Source organism: Pteronotus mesoamericanus, unplaced genomic scaffold (genome assembly GCF_021234165.1).
Source record: "Pteronotus mesoamericanus isolate MK-2021 breed Mesoamerican mustached bat unplaced genomic scaffold, CSHL_Meso_final contig_94, whole genome shotgun sequence".
Classification (NCBI taxonomy): Eukaryota; Metazoa; Chordata; class Mammalia; order Chiroptera; family Mormoopidae; genus Pteronotus; species Pteronotus mesoamericanus.
This window is the reverse complement of record NW_026555285.1, coordinates 992,335-1,012,919: the sequence shown is the minus strand read 5'-3', so window position 1 is coordinate 1,012,919 and position 20,585 is coordinate 992,335. Positions and strand designations below refer to the sequence as shown.

At 39.2% G+C, this 20,585-nt stretch overlaps 1 long non-coding RNA gene across 2 annotated transcripts in view; it reads left to right on the top strand.

Moving 5' to 3' along the window:
• The window catches only part of LOC129080847 (uncharacterized), a 100,791-nt gene extending 80,630 nt beyond the window's left edge, over positions 1-20,161 (top strand). The window contains exon 3 of one of the 2 annotated variants that reach the window (XR_008530238.1): positions 16,786-20,161. This is a non-coding gene — a long non-coding RNA (uncharacterized LOC129080847). Of the gene's footprint in view, positions 1-3,886; positions 4,678-16,785 lie in introns of those variants that run through there. The other variant, XR_008530236.1, reaches the window with a different exon arrangement.
• Positions 20,162-20,585: the final 424 nt, after the last annotated feature.

Genomic DNA, 20,585 nt, shown 5'->3' with positions numbered 1-20,585 from the left:
CACAGAAATAGAACAGATATTTCAAAAATATTATGGAACCATACTCGGAATCTGGTACATTCATCCACCAAAGTATTACATGATAACCCCGAATTGCCGCAGCAATTTTGAGAAAGAAACACAAAGTAGGATGGATCACAATACCGGACATCAAACGCTACTACAAAGCCACTATACTCAAAACAATCTGGTACTGGCACAAGAACAGACCCATAGACCAGTGGAACAGAGTAGAAAGCCCAGAAATAAGCCCAGATCTATATGGACATCTAATATTTGACAAAGGGGGCAGAAGCATAAAGTGGAGCAATAATAGCCTGTTCAACAAATGGTGTTGGGAGAGCTGGACGGCTATATGCAAAAAGTTGAAATTGGATCATCAGCTGACACCATACACAAAAATAAACTCAAGATGAATAAAAGACTTAAATATAAGTTGCAACACCATAAAAGTCCTAGAGGAGAACACTGGCAGGAAACTCTCAGATATCGGCAATTTTTTCACCGATATGTCTCCTAAAGCAAGGAACATAAAGGAAAGGATAAACAAGTGGGACCTCATCAAAATAAGAAGCTTCTGCATGGCTAACGAAAACTTCAGCAAAATGAAAAGGGAGCCAACCATATGGGAAAATATATTGGCTAATGATACATGAGAGAGAGGTTTGATCTCCAAGATATATAAAGAACTCACCGGACTCCACTCCAAGAAGACAAACGATCCAATCAGAAAATGGGCAAAGGCCCTGGGCAGACTCTTTTCCAAGGAAAAGATACACAGGGCCCAGAGACTTTTGAAAGGATGCTCAGCGTCACTAGCCATCAGAGAAATGCAGATCAAAACCACCATGAGGTACCACCTCACACCTGTCAGAATGGCCATCATAAACAGATCAAGAAACAACAGGTGCTGGTGAACCTGTGGAGAAAAGGGAACACAAATACACCGTTGGCCAGAATGCAGACTGGTGCAGCCACTGTGGAAAGCGGTGTGGAATTTCCTCATAAAGCTGTAAATGGACCTCCCTTTTGGTCCAGTGATTCTCCTGCTGAGACTATACCCTAAGAATCCCAAAACACCAATTCAAAAGAACCTCTGCACCCCAATGTTCATAGCAGAACAATTTACAATATCCAAGTGTTGGAAGCTACCTAAATGCCCATCAGTAGATGATTGTATCAAAAAGTAATGGTACATATACAGAATGGAATGCTATGCAGCAGAAAGAAAAAAAGAACTACTAAACTTCGCAACAGCATGGATGGAACTGCAGAGCATTATGCTAAGCGAAATAAGCCAGGGGGCGAAAGAAAAATACCATATAATCTCACCTATAAGTGGAACCTAACCAACAATACAAAGATGCAAAGAAAATAAGACCAGCGGCACTGAATGGAAAAGTAACCAACAGAGACAAGAGGGAAGGGGGGCGGGGCAAAAGGTAGGGAAAGGGAAAGTAAAGGGTCATGTAGCAAGGGCTCATAGACAAAACCAAAGGGGAAGAGTTGAGGGAGGGAGGGAAGGAGGGAGGGAGGGAGAAGGCAAGTGAAAGTGGTGGGGGGAAGGCAGAGAGAAATGTATTTTAGAAAATTATTTAATTAATTAAAAGAAAACCAAAAAAAAGAAATAAAGATTGCTTAGGCTTATATTGGATTTCAATTTTTTAATATTTTATAATGGTACTTGACATTTTAAAAATAAATAAATCTTCATTAAAAACAAAGGGAAGGAACGCCTACCTTTTGAGACAATATGGATGGAACTGGAGAATATAATGCTATGTGAAATAAGACTGTTGGTGAAAGACAAATACCATATGATCTTACCTATAAGTAGAATCTATTCAATAAAATAAACCAACAAACAAAATAAACTACAGGCAAGGAAACATGGAGCAGAATGAAAATGACCTGAGAGGATGGGGAAGGAGGACAGTGGGGGAAAGAAGAGTAATGTACTAAACAAAGAAAACTTACGAATTACCCGTGGAAATGGACAGCAGTGTGGGAATTGACTGCGGATTGGGGGCAGGGTGGGATGGGTGGAGGAGGGCAAAGGCAGAAAACTTGAGACAACTATAGTAGTATAAAATTGATTTTAAAATTAAATTAAAAGGAAATAAAGCAGCAGCTTGCAAATCAGATTCCATAAATGTCTATCTAAAACTTCCAAGTCCTGTGGTCATATCTTCCCAGACCTTAATTCTCAGAATTTTGTCCAGCAAGAATTTAGGACTCATAGATTTTATAATCCTTTAATGTTTTGGCCATGTGTATAAATCTGGTACATTCATCCACCAAAGTATTATATGATATTATCAATCACATATATATGATATGATCAACCACCAAAATACGATATTTTGTTTCTTGGACAGGATTAAATGTGAGTTATCTGACACTCAAATGACCCTTGCAATCAGGAGCAAGAGGGCTATAATTGAAATGTTAGTCAATGAATATGCCAAGAATAATAGAAACAAAGATAACCACCTTACCTTGTGGTGAGTGCCCTCCTTTGGGCGATTAGCAAGCTGTTCAGATGATGGGCAGAAGGCAACAGTAGTTGTTTTAGCTCTGCTTCCTCCTTTTGCATGTAGTCTATTTGTTTTAGAAACTGAATACCAGTGATGTGGCCATGATAACTTCTTCCTTAGAAAATCAAGATTAGTTTTCTTCACAAATAGACTCTAGTTAAGATTATGTCAGCTGGGTAGATGAGGGGAATGTCTGTGCCAGTCTTCATTCATTCACTTATTCATTTATCAGAAATGTTTTCAATATTCTGCCTATGATTGGTTGGGCTTCAGGGTATAATGCTGAATTTTTTCTTTTCTAATGAAGTTTGTGGTCTCATGGTGGAACATAGCTACTAATCAAATAATTGCCAAGATAAATGTATCTGAGAGATAATTGATATGAAGGAAAATTATACGATTGGGGATTCTGGGATGTCTTTTCCAAGTAAGATAATTTCAGAACTAGGTGAGACTGTCAGGGATGGGGAAGGACATATAGAAAGAGGTATACAGCAGATAATTGAACCAGCATGTACAAGGATCCTCAGGACAGAGGGGGGAAGGTGCATTTGATTAACTGAAAGAAGAGCAGTGAAACTCCAGTATAGAGAATGAGAGAGGAAGATGGTGCAAAATAAAGCTGAAAAAGTGTGTGAGGTCAGGCCAGCTAAGCTTTGCAAGAAATGTCAATATATAGGGTTTGGGATGTCATTCAAAGGGCTAAAAAGAAAACTATTAAAAAGTTTTAAGTGGGGCAGGAGAAGAATGAGGTGACATGGTTTGATTTGAAAAGATCACAAAGTCTATGAGGTGAAAAATAGATTGGGAGAACAGTGAGAGTAAATGTGCGAAAAATGGGTAAGAGGTATGAGAAGGGTTTCCTTTTTCCTCTGTAAGTGAGAGAAACTTGAGTAAATATAGATGTGGAAGGGAAAGATTCAAGTGAAAGAAACTGCTAAGTATAAGGGAGAAAGGAGATAATAAATTGTTCCTGGAAAGTCCAGTGTAATAAATGGAGAAAAGAGAAGGGTTAATTTCACTCTAACTGAAGAGAAGGAAGAGAGGATGGATTTAAATGTAAGGAGTTCATTGTGGAAGCTCCTGTTTTGTGACTTTATTCTTTGTGAAGTGTATTATTCCTTGTGAAGTAGAAAGTGAGATAATTTGTTGAGAGGGAATGTGGGGATAAAAGGGCAAACTAGAGATCTGAAGAGAGTGGAGAAAGTTTAAAACATTCACTGGAAAGGTGGGAAGGAGTACTAATAGATACATGTTGATATGTTGCCTAGATGTGTTGGAGACACACAAGTTTTTGTGTTCTTGATTTCACAATGATGCCAATCTTCTCTATGTGTCATTTTCTCCAGCAATACTTGGGTTCCTGCAGAAAGGGAAAAAAAATGCAGCTACGTTCAGGTAAGATTGGGATTTTGTTAGCATCTGCTGATACAAATATAAAAAAATAGAAGGGAGTTTAAGGCACTGGCAAGTATGTTATTGAAATGATGTACCCTAGAATTCAAGTTTGGAATGGAGGGATTTGAAAAAGAAGGCTGATAGTAGAAGGATCAATGGAATAAAGATCCTGAAAAGCTTAAAGGACATTTGTAATATGAGGAGTTGAACTAGCAAACAGGATGGAAAGGGAACTTTGGTGAAAGAGAGGTTTTGGGTGATAAGTGTCTATGGATATTTTTATTTTTCTGAACAGTCTGGGCTTTCTGAAAAAAGAACACTGTAAAACTTAGTCAGAAAATGAAGGACTAAGCCCTGGAACCTTACATTGGAACATTATTTACAGTACAGAGAGATGAGAGTAGACCAGCAAAAGAGGCTAAAGGGCAACAACTATAGAGGTAAGAGGAAAGCCAAGAAAGTGTAGTATCCTGCAAGGCAAGTGAAGAAAATTCATCAGGAAAGAGTGGTTAGGTGTTGCTGGAAAGTCAGGCCACACAGAGGTCTGAGAGTTGACCTCTAAATAGAGTGAAATTGAGATTAGTAGAGACTTTGACAAGAACAGTTTTAGTAGAGTGGAAAAAGACAAAAGTTTGAAAGGAGTGGCTGCAAGAGAGGACGGGAGAAGAAACTGAGACAATACAGAACTGCATTGTCCAATATGGGACATTCTACACAGGTGGCTATTGAGCACTTGAAATGTGGCTACTCTGAATTGAAATGTGCTGTCCAGGTAACACACACAACAAATTAGAATTGAAAAAGAATGTAAAATCTCAATAATTTTTATATCAATTACATTTTTAAATGATACTATTTTGGATACGTTGGGTTAAATAACACTTGTTAAATTTAAAGTCACTTGTTTCTTTTTACTTTTTCAATGTGGCTACTAGAAAAATCAAAATTACAGATGTGACTCATTATATTTCTACTGGACAACACTAGTATAAACAATGGTTTTAAGTTATTCATTATAAAAGGAAGCGGGTATATTGGGGTGGTAGCTAGTGAAGTGGGGTTAAGAAGAATCCATACCATGGGGATGTGGATTGGTCATATAGAATAACAGAACAGAAGTAAAGCCTGGAAGCAAAGAGGTGGGTATTTATGGAAGTTCCAATTCTGTATTCTTAAGTGACACAGGGAGCCAGTCTTCAAGCTGAAGAAAGAGAATGGGGGTGAAGGTTCTCTTTGGATGCACAGTATTGATCACAGACTTTTAAAAAAGCTACTTGACCATAGGTTAGTTCTTAACCGAAGACATACAATGAAATAACTTTTTCTTTTTATTTTTTGGACTTTAATTTCTTTTTATCAAAGCAGAAACCAAAGATTTACCCTCAACCCCCTTGGTTTACTCATGTTTAATACAGTTCCTCCTGCTGCAAGGAGACTGGTTTCTTTACAATTTAATTGCCACAGAAATGTTTGAATCCAGAGGCCTAAAATTTTCAGAACATCCTTTTTTGTTTCTTGTATTCCTATTTCTTTTCTGCCTTCAGGAGAGAAGCAAGAGGACAACCATGCCTAACTCTGCCACTTCAGAGGAGGCCACTTGAGCTAGGGAGGCAGCTTTTCCCCTGAACATGGCTGTGCCTGGCATTATGACAGCAAGGCTTCAGAAAGAAGCTGCCACTTCCTCTCCAAGCCCCGTCACCAGAGGCAGCTGGGTCGATCAAATATTAAGTTTCACTTCGGGTTACTTTAAACATTTGCTTTATTCCAAAAAGCTAAATTGAGAGTAATTCTCAGGTAGCCCAAAGGGATATAGATCATTTTTATGTCCCAGTATATTGTGCGGTTTCTTCATAGCTGCAACACCCAAAGGTCAAACATAAAATCCTTAGCTAACCCCTGTGTTCCCTGGATGGGACACAGGGCAATATTAAGACTGCTGGACATTCAGTCAAACTGTGCCAACAGTGACTTTCAATCTTGTGACTCTCAGAAGTGTCAAATAATTATGTTCTGGTGGGGAGGAAAGTAAAAAGGAGCTGAAGTGAGCAGTCTAGGAATGAGATTTCATTTGAGGTTTGGCTGAGATCAAAACTGTAAAATGGTCAAGGTGCTAAATTTTTTTCCTCCATGGCTGTCTTACAGAAATGATCATATAAAAATACTCTGAGTTTATTTCCTGTGAAGTAGTTGCAGTTCACCTTTGAGCTGATGAATACCTGCACCAAAAAAGCCATAAGCAATGGAAGAGTTTTTACGACTGTGCTGTGAGTTGGCACAATCTAGCAGGTAGGAGACAGCACTCAGGACAAGGAAATGTTTTATAGCACCTACATTTTCAGACTGTAACTGCTTTAAAGGATAGCTTCCTTTCTCTCTCTTACCTCTCTTCTCTTCTCCCTTCCCTCCCATCCTCCTTTCCTTCATTTCTTCCTTCCTGTTTTTATCTCTCAAAACTATTTTTTCATAAAATTCTACCTGCTTCCTCTAATAATTAACTTTTTAGTTAGCTATTTAAACATTTTGTAAATTTCTGTGAGCTTTCCATCATTATTTACTTGGCTGACCATCCTGAAGTCATTCCATGTCAGGAGACAGTCTAAACTGGAAATACCAGAACTTTAGAATGAGTTGAGTTGGCTTACAGCTGCTGCTAAAAAGCCAGACTTCATGAAAACAAAAACAAGCAAAATAAGACAGTAAACAGCCAACCTTAGTAAGCTAACCCGCTTCTTTCTCTACTTCTTGTTATTTTTATTTTATTTTTGTGCATGAGATATGTTTGGGTTTTGGAAAAGATACCTCAGTTTACAACCTTCATAATTCTCATGACACCAGTTTACAGTGAAATAAATCATACCAAGAGGGGGCTCCTAAGTCAAACAGAATTATTTACTTTGGCTTAAGGAGCATATGACTTTTGACAGCAATTTGTTCCAAGTAAATGTTCATTTTAACAATGGAAAGTATAATGGAACCAAACATTTTTTTAGACATTATTGGACTTTGTTTTTCATGTACGATTGAGTGTTTGGGTTAGTTAAATATTTTTGCAAATGAATGAATTTTCTCAATTTTCATAATGCTGAAAAATTAATAATCAGATGGTAAAATGCTCTGACTACAGGCATTATGTAAGTCACTGAATGATGCTGCTTAACAGAGGCAGGCACAGGTTTCTTTTGACTCCATAAAGGATTTGGATTTTAAATTGCAATTGGGCTTAATGTTCCATCTTGATTAGGATTTCATAGCATCATGTCAGTCTGCCATAAAAATAAAAGGAAATTTTCACTGGCCAGGAACAAAAAAAAGAAAGAAAGTAGAAAAAGTAGAAACAATAGTTCTATTGAGAAGTTTATCAAGTTTATGAGGGAATAAAAATATTTGGCATGTATGTGGTAAAGCTACTTATGTGAGGGTCTTCACATTCTGCTGGAACATGTGGACCTGTTATGATAAAGTCATATTAGACAAGAACGAGTGCTTTGTCTTTGGACAAGAAGAATTTTCTTTGCATTTTATAGAAAAGCCTAGTTTTTCCAAGGGCAGACAAAAAAGTCTGGGGGCAATCAAGTAAATACACAAGTATGATCATCAAAAAGCTAGTTCCCATATTACTGAACATTAGGTTGAACTTTTTTTTAAATTTAACTCTTAAATGGGGTCTAGGAAAGTTAAAAGTAGTGGTGGTAGTGGGTAAGTTCTTGGAGAATTTATTCAAAGTCTCAGTTATGCAAGATGAATTCTTTCTGGAGAGCTAATGTACAACATGGTGACTATAGTTAACAATATTGTATTGTTATTTGAAATTTGCTAAGAGAGTAGAGCTATTCACAACAAAAAGAAAGAAGAAAAAGGAAATGGTAACAATGTGAAGTGATGGATATGTTAATTAGCTGAATTGTGGTAATCATTTCACAGTGTTCACATATCAAAACATCAAGTTGTGCACTTTAAGTATACAGTTTTTATTTGTATATTATGTTTCAAAAATGTTTTTAAAAAGAGATATGAAAATACAAAAAAAACAACAACAAAGGGACTCATTCCCAAACCCAAGATCACCTGGATTTTCTCCTGTTTTCCTTTAGAAGTTTCATAATTTTATATTTTACATGATCCATTTTGAATAAATTTTTATGAAAGATGGAAATAAAAGATTTAAGATTTTAAATAAAGGACAAATCATTTAAAAAAAAAAACAACGTTAGCTAGTCCTTTGCAGACATCATGTTTTACACTGGGCTTTGGTCAACACACCTCATCCCGAGTTCCTGCAGGCTTTCCCAGGCATGCTAGAATGCCAGGCTGTCCAGGCAGCCAACTCTGCTACATTGCTTGATTGTTCCATGATGTGGGCTGAAGTCCACCAGAGCTAGCTTGGCATTTTTGCAATCATTTTACTTGTGTCATATTGCAGATTAAGTCATAATCTAACTTCAGATGATCCCCTAGACTCCACATTTAGTCTCACTCTGGTGGTCATTCCTTTGCCTTTATAATACTCATCTGGATTGGTGATACCAACTCTGGAATTTTTAAAAAGTATTTCTCATTGTATTAAAAATAATGACTAACAAGAAATTAACCATCTTAATCATTTCTAACTGTATAGTTCAGTAATGTTAAGTACATTCACATTATTATGCACCAATCTCCAAAACCTTTCCATCTGGCACAACTGAAACTCTATCCCCAGTAAACAACTCTCTAGTCCCTTTCCCCTAACCCCTGGTAACCACCATTCTACTTTCTGTCTCTCTATGAATTTGTCTACTTTAGATATCTCGTAGAAGTGCAATCATATAGTATTTGACTTTCTGTAACTGATTTATTTCACTCAGCATAATGTCCTCAAGTTTTATCCATGTGATAAGTGTCTCAGTTGCCTTCTTTTGTAAGGCTGAATAATATTCCATTGTGTGCATGTGCCATATTTTATCAATTCATACTTTCATTGACACTTAGGTTTTTTAGAATTTAACATAGTTTGGGTGGCAATGCTTTTCTATTAATATTTCTCCAACAATCTATTCCAACATCTTAATTTTCTTACTATATGAAATATGTTTTCCCCACAAAATACTTTACTGATATTAAGACAAAGTATCAACTTGAAATAAGGCAAAAGGATGGCTGTGCTTTCTTTCATTCTCTTACTGGAGTATTATCTAATAGGCCTACGCAAAGAGTTATCTGATTCTCTAAGGAAATGTACCTTATTGGACATACTATTTGTTCTTAATTAAGGCTCAGACTCTGTGAAATACTAATTTATAGATTTTTTGTTAGTAATGATGTAAGTGATTTCAATTCAGTAGAAAAGATGATTCTAAAGAATTTAGTACTTTTATTGCTATGAGTTACATTAGCCAGTGTTCTATCTTATCTAGTGATTTACTTGAACATCCATTCTCTGACAAATATATGTGTTCAGTCTCTCAAATGCTCTTTGTACCAGCTTTATCATTCTGCTTGCTATAGGGGCGGTCCATGCATATCACAAGCCATGAGTCGTGCCATGGAAAGTACCAACCCTCTTATATACTAAATGCACACAAAGCTAGGAGGGTGCCAATGCTGACCTTCAGGTTATATAACAGAGTTTCATTCTATGCATGCAGGCCAGTACTCAAGATTATACAAAGACTGCTAAGTTATGTTTGCCTGGACATCCAGGTGAGGGAGCCTGACTGACTCCATTGTCCCTGAATTCCACCTGTTCAGCGTTTCTCACCATACAATCTATGTGAGGATTTCTTCTGTGAGGGTCCCTTGGCGAGGAGAGCAGAGCCCTGCACCCAAATGCCACAACAGCTGTACAAGCTGCAACAGTATGCAACCAAAACACAAGTGCTGCCCGCCAAGACAGCAAGGACCCACTGCCATTCAGTAGTTAAGGATGCCCACCATTCCTGCAGGGGATCACCTCTTATGTATTTGATAGTGTGGGTCTCAGAAGCTAATGCCTGTAGATCCTGACTAACATTGTGATGGACAACTGGAATGTAAATACAGCATTCAGCCCCAGCTAGGGCTCATACCCTCGTATACCACCCAACTATCTGTGCAAATAGGGACGGTACTTCATTGCTTCATTTGCAACCATGAGCCACACAGCTCACAGTTCTTTTGCAACTAGCGAGCCACACGGTTTGCAGTTCTTCCCACTGGCCACAGGGGGGAGTGGGAGGGACTTTGAGCAGCCCTAATTATCCCCACCTTTTCCAACTTTCCTGTAGTTGCCATAATCTCCTCCTGTCCCCTGGGCAGCTGGTACTGCTTAACCTCTGTTGCTCCTCGTGAGGTCAGCAACTGAACAGGAGGATACTCAGCATGCCCCCACAGAATAGCTTTTATCACTCACACGCACAAGCGAAACTCTTCCACAGTGGTTTGCAACCACAATCCTTGGAGCATATCAATGCCCAGGATATACTTAGGAATGGGGGACACATAAACAGTATATTCATGGGAGAGGGCAATTACCCAATACTTAGAGAGAGCTGCACAGCCTTCACTCCCACACTGTGCTCCCTGTAAACATCAATAGAAGCCTCAGACCCTGGAAAGTTTAGAGTTTTCATACAGGAGCATATATTTTGCTCCCATATCTACTAAAGTCAGTACCTGCTGGACATTCATAGGTGACCAATGGATAGCCAATTCTACCTGAAGCCTCCAGTCCTCACCTGTCTCCTGCGGTTGGGTCCCTTGACCCTCCCCCTACTCAAAGTTCCAAAGAATATCTCCTCCCTCTTTTCGGGAGGTTGGCACAGCCAGGTGGTCTTCCAGCCAGACAGGACAGGCCTCTTGGGTCATGTCCCCAGGTTTTCACTTCACCTCCTCCTTCTTCTGGGGCTGCAGGAAATGTTGGTCAGCACACAACTGTTTCCACAGTTCTAATAGGTAAGCGTTTGGCTTCCCATCAGTCTCATTTTGATCAACTCCAGCCCCCAAAAGATCTGACCACACCTGAGTCCTGGTCACACACAGGGGGCACTCTTTGCCTGCAAACAGAGGGGGCCCAGGACACCACACAACTCCTTTCTACTACTGTGGGCTCTTTGCATCTCCCAGACTCACCACCATTGTGGTAACGTTATTAATATGGCACCCAACATATGGGGACAAAATAGTCATGAGGGATCCAAAAGAAGCAGAGGGGGCATGTTTTAGCACCAGATCCCTCATCCTTGCCATATAGCATTCATCATTGGTACCCTGAGTATTGGGATTAAACATACCCTGGCACATGCCCAACTCCTGTTGTGCCAGGATCTGCACTAAGTTCATGTAGGACTGCCATTTGCTCACAGTGTCTGGCATGTCTCCTGCATCTGCCTAGACCATGCAAATAGTGGCCATGACTCATTCTAACAGAGAATGTGAGCCCTGTCCCTTTCTGTGCTGCTGGTTATTTTGCAGCAGGTGGTATAGGGAAGGGTGAGTCATGATGGAAGCCAACTTTTCAATCTCATTATCAGTGCACATGATACTATCCACCTCTAAATCCCAAAGACAGAGGAGCCACACTGCCAAGGCTCCCGAGGCCACTGCTGAAACTATTTCACCAGATCAACTAGTTTGGCCTGTATATAAGAGCAGTACGTGTTGTGCTCGACTATCTGGGTGGGGCCAGCCAGATTGCCATAGGCTGCTATGATTTCATCTTTTGTATCACTACTGGGTGAGCCAGCAAGAACACAGTTCCTCTCCCTCAGCCTCCAAGGCTTTCACTCAAGGCTTTCACTCCCCCAGGGCTTTTCACTCCTAGCTGCGCTGCTTCACAAAGTGCAGTCTCCATCACAGCTCACAAAGCTGTAAGAAACACCCAGCCCAGGGCCCACGCAGCTGTCCAGGCACTTGGCTTCTCTAGAGTACCCCTACCACCAGCCGGGCCTTTTCTACCATGTTGGGTCAGTCTTTAGCGGGAAGCCCAAGCCACTAGGAGCCCTGCCACCAAATATCACATATCCGATAAGAAGTTACCCCTCTATATCTCCTCCAGGGGTCCTGATGGCTCTGGCTCTGTAATGTACTGTGACGAATCCTGCCAACTGCATCAATTGTTCTACAAGTGTTTGAGACCAAGGCAGGTTCACACGGGATTTGGGCAGACAGAAGAATATATGCGGAGTCATCTGGATGTCTGACATGCCTTTATTCTGGTGTAGGATGATCCACATGTGCCACAAGCCACGAGTTGCATTGTGGGAAGTCCTAACTCCCTTATATATTAAGTGTACGCAAAGCTGGCAGGGTGCCAATACTGGCCTTCAGGTTATATTGCAGAGCTTTATTCTATGTGTGCAGGCCCCTATTCAAGGTTATATGAACACTGCTAAGTTATGCTGTCTGTACATCCAGATGAGGGAGCCTGACTGACTCTGTTGTCCCTACACCAATCTATAGAGGAGCCTGACTTGCCGGAACAGTACATATGAGACCTATACAAGGAGATAATCGCTTCCTGCTAAGTATAATTATAGAATTACATTTTTAAGAAAGAAAACTTGACCACAAAAACAATATAAAATTTAGCACATAAGTGTGTCCAATCATGTAATCTGACACAAGACAAAGTAAACCTACATGTTAATACTTGAGCCAAGAACTACCAGACTTCTCTTCATCACAACTCAGCTATGCAACATGAACCAGAAGACTGAAAAGGTCTCAAGGTATGTTTCTAAGAAGTCAGGGTAGGAAGGTTGGCTAAGCTCATGTTTTCAACAAAAACATTAAAACATAAGAGGTTAAGTTTCCATAAAGGTATTATTCTTGTACCCACCTGCATCCAAAACTCTCTGATTTGTAGATGCTGACTTTCTTGCAAAGAATTTGCTCGTACGGTTCTGCTCTGCACTGAAAAAATGCAAATAATTGTGGAAAGCAAGCCAGAGATAAAATCAGCCCCTGCTGATTGTTTTTCCTTTCTACCTAGGCAGGGGTGTGTGTGTGTGTGTGTGTATTACTGCATCGCGCAGCCACATAATGCGGAATATTGTGTCCCTAAGATCAATTTATTTGGCATTTAGTGAAGAGCAACAAGCTCATTTTAAAAGTGTTTCCCTAAATATCATGGACTTATTCTCAAAGGCTGAGAAAATATCTTGGTTACCTTCCTTTTTTATATGTAATACTTGGAAGAAAGACCAGCATGAATGAATCAATGGCTTACTGAATTCTGTACATCTTACTTTTTCTTTTGCCCTGTGTGAGAGTGAATACTAAGATAAATGCTAATCTCTTGACAAAAAATAAAGTAAGATTAGAAAGACAAATAATGTATTTCAATTAGTTAATACAAGACCATAGCTAACTCTGTTAAAAGCCCCCTCTATAGCTTAATCATTGTCACATTGCAAACTCTACCTTAATAAAGAGAAAAACTTTAAACTATGGCCTTCCTCAATTTTTCCTCAATTCCTCTGAGAAATCATCTGTTTAAATTTGACTCTAAATTATTAAATTAGCTGATGTTCCTTTCTAATTCATTAGCCCTTTGGTTAAAGGAAAGGTTTGGTGCTCCAAATCTGGAAATGCATAGACACCTCCCTGGCATTGTGACTACACTTTGGGGTAAGTAGGTGATAGATGAAGAAATTTCTCTGTTGAAGTTGATGAGGCTTTCTCCATTTCTAGGAAACCTTTCTCAATTATGGTTTTATAGCTTTAAGAACCTTGTCTTTACATGCAATACTTGTATTTAGTGATATTACAGTCTTTTAAGCAAACCTGGTACCCAAACGAGTTTTGAATTTTTCGTGAGATGTTGTAATATTTTAGGAATAACCATAAGTGATTCTATAATCTTGCAGAGGTTTTATGTTAAAACTGAAGAAACCATAGTGAATATAGTAGTTCCTCCTTTATTACCAATTTTTTTTTCTGAAGTTTCAGTTAATGGGAAGTAACAATGGTTCAAAAATGATGAAATTTCAGAAATAAATAATGTATAAGCTTTTAATTGCACACCATTCTAAGTACTGTGATGAAATTTGCATGGTCCAGCTCCATCCCACCTAGGGCATGAATCATTCCTTTGTTCAGCATATCCATAATGTGTACACTCCATGCTCATTAGTCACTTAGCCATCTGGGTTATCATGCTGAAGGTCACAATATTGCAGTGCTTGTGTTGAAGTAAGCCTTATTTAGATTAATAATGACCCCAAAATTCAAGAATAGTGATGATGGCAAATCAAGTATGTCAAAGAGAAGCTGTAAAGTGCTTCCTTTAAGTGAAAAGGTATGTATGGAATCAAGATGGTGGAGGAGTTAGTGGAAGTCACACTGACCTCTTCCCAGGACCAACCTGAAATTACAACTAATTGGTGGAGAAATCACCTGGAACAAACAACTGAAGAATAGTGAGAGAGGAGCCTTTTAACCTCTAACAGATAGAAGAATCAGCTTTAGCACAACATCACTGATAAGGAGTGTGGTAGAGACTCAAGAAGGCGGGTGGGGAACCCTCAGTCAGCAACACCAGAAGGATGTTGAAAAGGCCAGTTGGATCCCCCTGAGAAGAGAGAGCCTAAACCGTAAGTGGGGATCTCCAGCCTACAGCACCAGAGCACAGAAAGTAGAGAGAAAAGAACCAGCTCCAAAAAGCAGCAGGATTGCTCTCCACCAGAGAGAGGAGGCTGGAGATGCAAAGAGCAGTTTAAAGGGCCAATGCATACATTTTTATTTACAGTCACTTACCCTGGGCTTCAGCAAAGGTGAGGGCAGGGTGGGCTGGAAATGCCTGAGGAGACACTGGGGAGGGTGGCTTTGAGAGAGAGCTGAGAGAGTAGCCAGTGGGATCCCAGTATTGACTCATCCTCCAGACAGTGGTGTCCATCTTGCTCTAGCAGACCACTCCCCTGAGCAGCAGCAGCAAGAGAGGACACAATAACCTTGCCGCTAGGAGGGCCTCGGCCCCACTCTGTTGTGTCTCTAAGCTGGCCTCTTAAGTGCAGAGTGGCAGCCACAGATTGTAGGTCCCTAGCTAAAGGGAGCACAGAATGGTCTAGAGACAATTGAGGAGAGACTGGAGGCAGAGGATTTGGGGAGAAAACAGAGAGAGTAGTGGGCAGAATCCATCCCGGTGCTGACCTCCCTCATTCAACAGCACCTTCTGGCTCAGATAGACCACTCCCCTAAGTGGCAGCAGCGTGAGGGGACAAAATAACCCCACCCACAGGAGGGACCCTGTCCTGTCCTGTGGTATCAGAGCTGAATGCAGATTGACTAGATTAACAGATGAAGGAGACAGCCATGGATGGTAGATTCCTAAAAGTGTCTAATAGACTGCCTAAGGTTAGGCAAAGTCAACATCTGATATCATCAGGGGCAGATAGAGAAAGAAAAAGAAATGTGGTCTCCTACCAGAGAAGTTCACACCACAAAGTCAGGAAATCAAGAAAGATCAATTTAAGAAGCAGAATCAAAAGAGAAGAGACGAACGAATACCCAGTAAGGATCTCAAATAAAATGGAAGGCAAAATAAGGAGGTTCCCTGACAAAAGAATGCTAAAAGAATATATCTCCACCAAACCAACCTTGCAAAATATGCTAAAGGACTCCTTTAACAAGATGAAGAAAAAGAGTCTATGAACACCCAGTTCCTTTCATGGTCACCAATACTTGATATTACCAATATTTTCAATTCTTAATAATCTGATTGTGACAATGATGTGTTATTTTAATTGTTTTTTTTTGTTGAAGCTAAACTTGTTTTTGTGTATTTCTTGCCTATTTCTATTATTTTTTTAAAAAGCTTTAAATGAATTTTGTTATTCTTTATCCATTTTTTTATGTTGACTTTCTTTTTTAATTTTATTTTAATTTATTTTTTCAAATACATTTGTCTCTGCCTACCCCCCACCACTTTATCTTGCCCCCTCCCTCCTTCCCTCCCTCAGCTCTTCCCCTTTGGTTTTGTCCATGAGTCCTTGCTATATGTTCCTTGACTTTCCCCTTCCCTTCCTTTTCCCCGCCCCCCCCATCCTTCCCTCTTGTCTCTGTTGATTTCTTTTCCTTTCAGTGTTGCTGGTCTTATTTTCCTTGCATCTTTGTATTGTTGGTTAGGTTCCGCTTATAGGTGAGATCATATGGTATTTGTCTTTCGCCCCCTGGCTTATTTCACTTATCATAATGCTCTGCAGTCCCATCCATGCTGTTGCGAAGTTTAGTAGTTCTTTTTTTCTTTCTGCTGTGTTTTTATCCATTTTTTGATTAAAAGTTTGTAGTATTTTTTCCATAAAATACCCCAAAACTATTAACCCTTTCATTGATGTGTTTCAAATACTTTCCTATCCTATTACTTGGCCTTTTACTTTTCTCATCTGTATATTACTACATAGTCTTAAATGTTTAAAATAGTCACACTGTCAATATTTTATTTTATAACTTACGGGTTTGAATATGTTACTTCAGGGTAAGAAAATTATTATTTTGTATTTTCTCTGAAAGCTCCTTAGTTTTTACATACTGATTTTTAACTCACCTGTATATATTTTTTGTGTGAAATAAGGCTCTACATTTGTTGTATTCCAAATAATAGTGGTCCATGAATCTTATTTCTTGAATAAGTCTTATTATCCCTATTGATTTGAAATATCAACTTAATCATATATTCCATTGTTACGTGGATATATACATTTGTTTCTAGAATGCTCATTTTATTTCACTGATCTACTTTATCATGTCTGTGCTGGTATCATGTTGTTTTAATTGCTGAGACTTTATAATGAATTTAAATATTTTATTATAATGTATCTTGACATTTAAAAATAAATAAAATCAGGGGAGGAATATGGCGGAGGAGTGAGTGGAGGTCTCGCTGAACTCCCCCCAGGACCAAACTGGAATTACAGACAAATTGTGGAGAAATCACCTGGAAAACAATGGAACGATAGTGAGAGAAGAGTCTTGGAGCCATTGACAAACAGTGGAATTGGCTTTCACACATCCTAACTGGTGAGAAGCATGGTGGAGTCTTGAGGAGGTGGGTTGGGTCCCCACAGGTGCCAGCCCCAGAGGGATATTGAAATGGCCAGTTGGATCCCCGTAAGAAGTACAGGGTCTGAGCCATAAACGGGGACCTCTAGCCAACAGCATCAGTACCCAAAAAAAGCACACAGACAAAAGACAGCTAAGAAAAGTGTAGTACGGCTCTCTGCCAGACACAGGCGGCTGGAGACGCAGAGACATTTCAAGGGCCAAAGCAAAAATGTGCAGTGGGAGCCACCCTCCTTGGTCTCTGGGCAGAGACAGGGGCAGAGTGGGCTAGAGCCTGAGGAAAGATCAGTGAGGCGAGCTTTTGGGAGAGAACTGAAATGGTGGCCAGCGGGGCCCTAGTGATGACTCGCCTCCCACTCTGCAGCTTCCATCTTGCTCAAGCATAATGACCTAACCCTACAACATGGAGAACTGGAGAAACAACAACATACAAAGCCCAGAGCAAGTATAAGAAAGGAAATAATCAAGATCAAAGTAGAATTGAATAACATAGAGACAAAAAGAACAATTCAAAGGATAAATCAATCTAGGAGCTGGTTCATTGAAAAGATAAACAAAATCGATAAGCCTTTAAGCAGACTCATCAAGAAAAAAGGAAGAGGACTCAAATAAATAATATCAGATATGAAAGAGGATAAATAATAACTGATTACACAGAAATGCAAAGGAGTGTAAGAAATTACTATGAACAATTATATGCCATGAAATTTGAAAACCTGAGTGAAATGGACAAACTTTTAGAAAAATATAACCTTCCAAAACTAAATGAATAAGAAGCAGAAAGCCTAAACAGACCAGTAGCAAGTGGGGAAATTGGAGCAGTAATCAAAAAACTCCTGGCACACAAAAACCCCAGGCTGGATGGTTTCACAGAAGAATTTTACAAAACATTTAAGGAAATGCTAACCCCTGTCTTACTCAGAATATTCCAAAAAATCTAAGCCAAGGGAAGACACCCAAACTCTTTTTATAAGGCTAGCATCATCCTAATCCCAAAACCAGATAAAGACACAGCAAAGAAATAAAACTACAGGCCCATATCGCTGATGAACTTAGATGCTAAAATGCTCAACAAATTATTGGCAACCACATCCAGCAAAACAAAAAAGATCACCCATCATGATCAAGTGGAATTCATCCCAGGGATGCAGGGATGGTTCAATATATGCAAATCAATAAATGTAATACATAAGGGAAACAAAAGGAAAGACAAAAATCACAAGATCATCTCAATAGATGAGAAAAAAGCATTTGATAAGGTACCACACCCTAAAGGATGGTGTGATCAAAACACTCAGCAAAATGGGAATAAAGAGGTCATACTTCAACATAATAATGGTGTTCAACATAATAAAGATGAAAAACCTACAGCCAACAACGTACTCAACAGGCAAAAACTAAAAGCTTTCCCACTAAGATTAGGAACTAGACAAGGATGTCTGCTTTCACCGCTTTCATTAAACATAGTATTGGAAGTCCTAGCCACAGCAGTTATATTGGGAAAAAAAAAAGGCATCCAAATTAGAAAGTACAAAGTAAAGCTATCACTGTTTGTGGATGACATGATAGTTTACATAGAAAACTCTATAGACTCCACCAAAAAACTACTCAATATAATAAGTGAATTTGGCAAAACAGCAGGATACAAAGTCAATATCCAGAAATCAAACACATTTTTGTACACCAACAATTAAATAGCAGAAGCAAAAATCAGAAAAAAAATACCATTTTCTATAGTAACAAGAAAAATAAAGTACCTAGGAATAAATTTAACCAAGGATGTGAAAGACCTATATGCAGAAAACTCTACAACACTGAAGAAAGAAATTAAGGAAAACACAAATAAAGGGAAGCATATACCGTGTTCATGGATTTGAAGATTGAATATCATGAAAATGTCCGTACTACCCAAAGAAATTTATAGATTCAACATTATCCATATTAAAACACCAATGATATATTTCAGAGACATAGAACAGACATCTCAAAAATTTATATTGGACCATAAACAACCCTGAACAACCACAACAATTTTAAGAAAGAAAAACAAAACAGGAGGGATCACAATATCAGACATAAAACTATATTACAAGGCCACTGTAATCAACACAGTCTGGTACTGGCACAAGAACAGACACATAGATCAGTGGAAGAGAATTGAAAATCCGGAATTAAACCCATGTCTCTATGGTCAGTTAATATTTGACAAAAGGGGCAGAAGCATAAATTGGAGTAAAAGTAGCCTCTTCAACAAATGGTGTTGGGAGAGCTGGACAGCTACATGCAAAAAATTGAAATTCGACCACCAGCTGACACCATACACAAAAATAAACTCAAGATGGATAAAAGACTTAAATATGAATCATGACACCATAAAAGTCCTAGAGGAGAACACAGGCAAGAAACTCAGATACCCCATGCAGAATTATTTTCACTGATATGTCCCCTAAAACAAGGAACATAAAGGAAAGAATAAACAAGTGGGACCTCATTAAAATAAGAAGCTTCTGCATGACTAAAGAAAAGAGCAAAATGAAAAGGGAACCAACATTATGGGAAAATATATTTGCCAATGATACATCATATAGAGGTTTGATTGCCAAAATATGTAAGAACTCACATGACTCCACTCCAAGAAAAAAAAACAATCCAATTTAAAAATAGGCAAAGGACCTGGACAGACACTTCTCCAAGGAAGAGAAACAGAGGTCCCAGAGGCATATGAAAGGATGCTCAGTATCACTAGCCGTCAGAGAAATGCAAATTAAAACCACAATGAGATACCACTTCACAACTGACAGAACAGCCATCATAAACAGATCAACAAATAACGAGTGCTGGCGAGGCTGTGAAGAAAAGGGAACCCTACTACACTGTTGGTGGGAATGCAGACTGGTGCAGTCACTGTGGAAAACAGTTTGGAATTTCCTCAAAAAGCTAAAAGTGGAACTGCCTTTTGACCCAGCGGTTCCACTGCTGGGATTATACCCTAAGAACCCCAAGCCACCAATTCAGAAGAACCTATGCACCCCAATGTTCATAGCAGCACAATTTACAATAGCCCATTCCTACAAGCAACCTAAATAATTATCAGTAAATGAGTGGATCAGAAACTATGGTACATTTACAGAATGGAATACTATGCAGCAGATAGAAAGAAAGAGCTAGTACTCTTCGTAACAGCATGGATGGAATTAGAGAGCATTATGCTAGGGGAAATAAGCTGGTGCGGGGGAGACAAATACCATATGATCTCACCTACAAGTGGAACTTAACCAACAAAACAAACAAGGAAGGAAAATATAACCAGCAACATGGAAAGAAAAAAGAAACAAACAGAATTAAGAAGAAAGGGTGGGGCGGGGAAAGGGAAGAGAAGGGTCAAGTCAAGGAACGTATGTCAAGGACTCATGGACAAATCCAAAGTGAGGAAGGATTGAAGGAGGGAGGTGGGGGAGGGGGGCAGTGGAAAGTGGTGGTGAGAAAGTGGAGAGAAATGTATTTGAACACAGAATCAAAATTTAAAAAAAAGGACCCATGGACAAAGCCATTGTGAGGAAATATTGAAGGAGGGAAGTGGGTGAGGGGGCAGGGGAATGGGGTGGTGGAAAGGTGGAGACAAATGTATTTGAACAA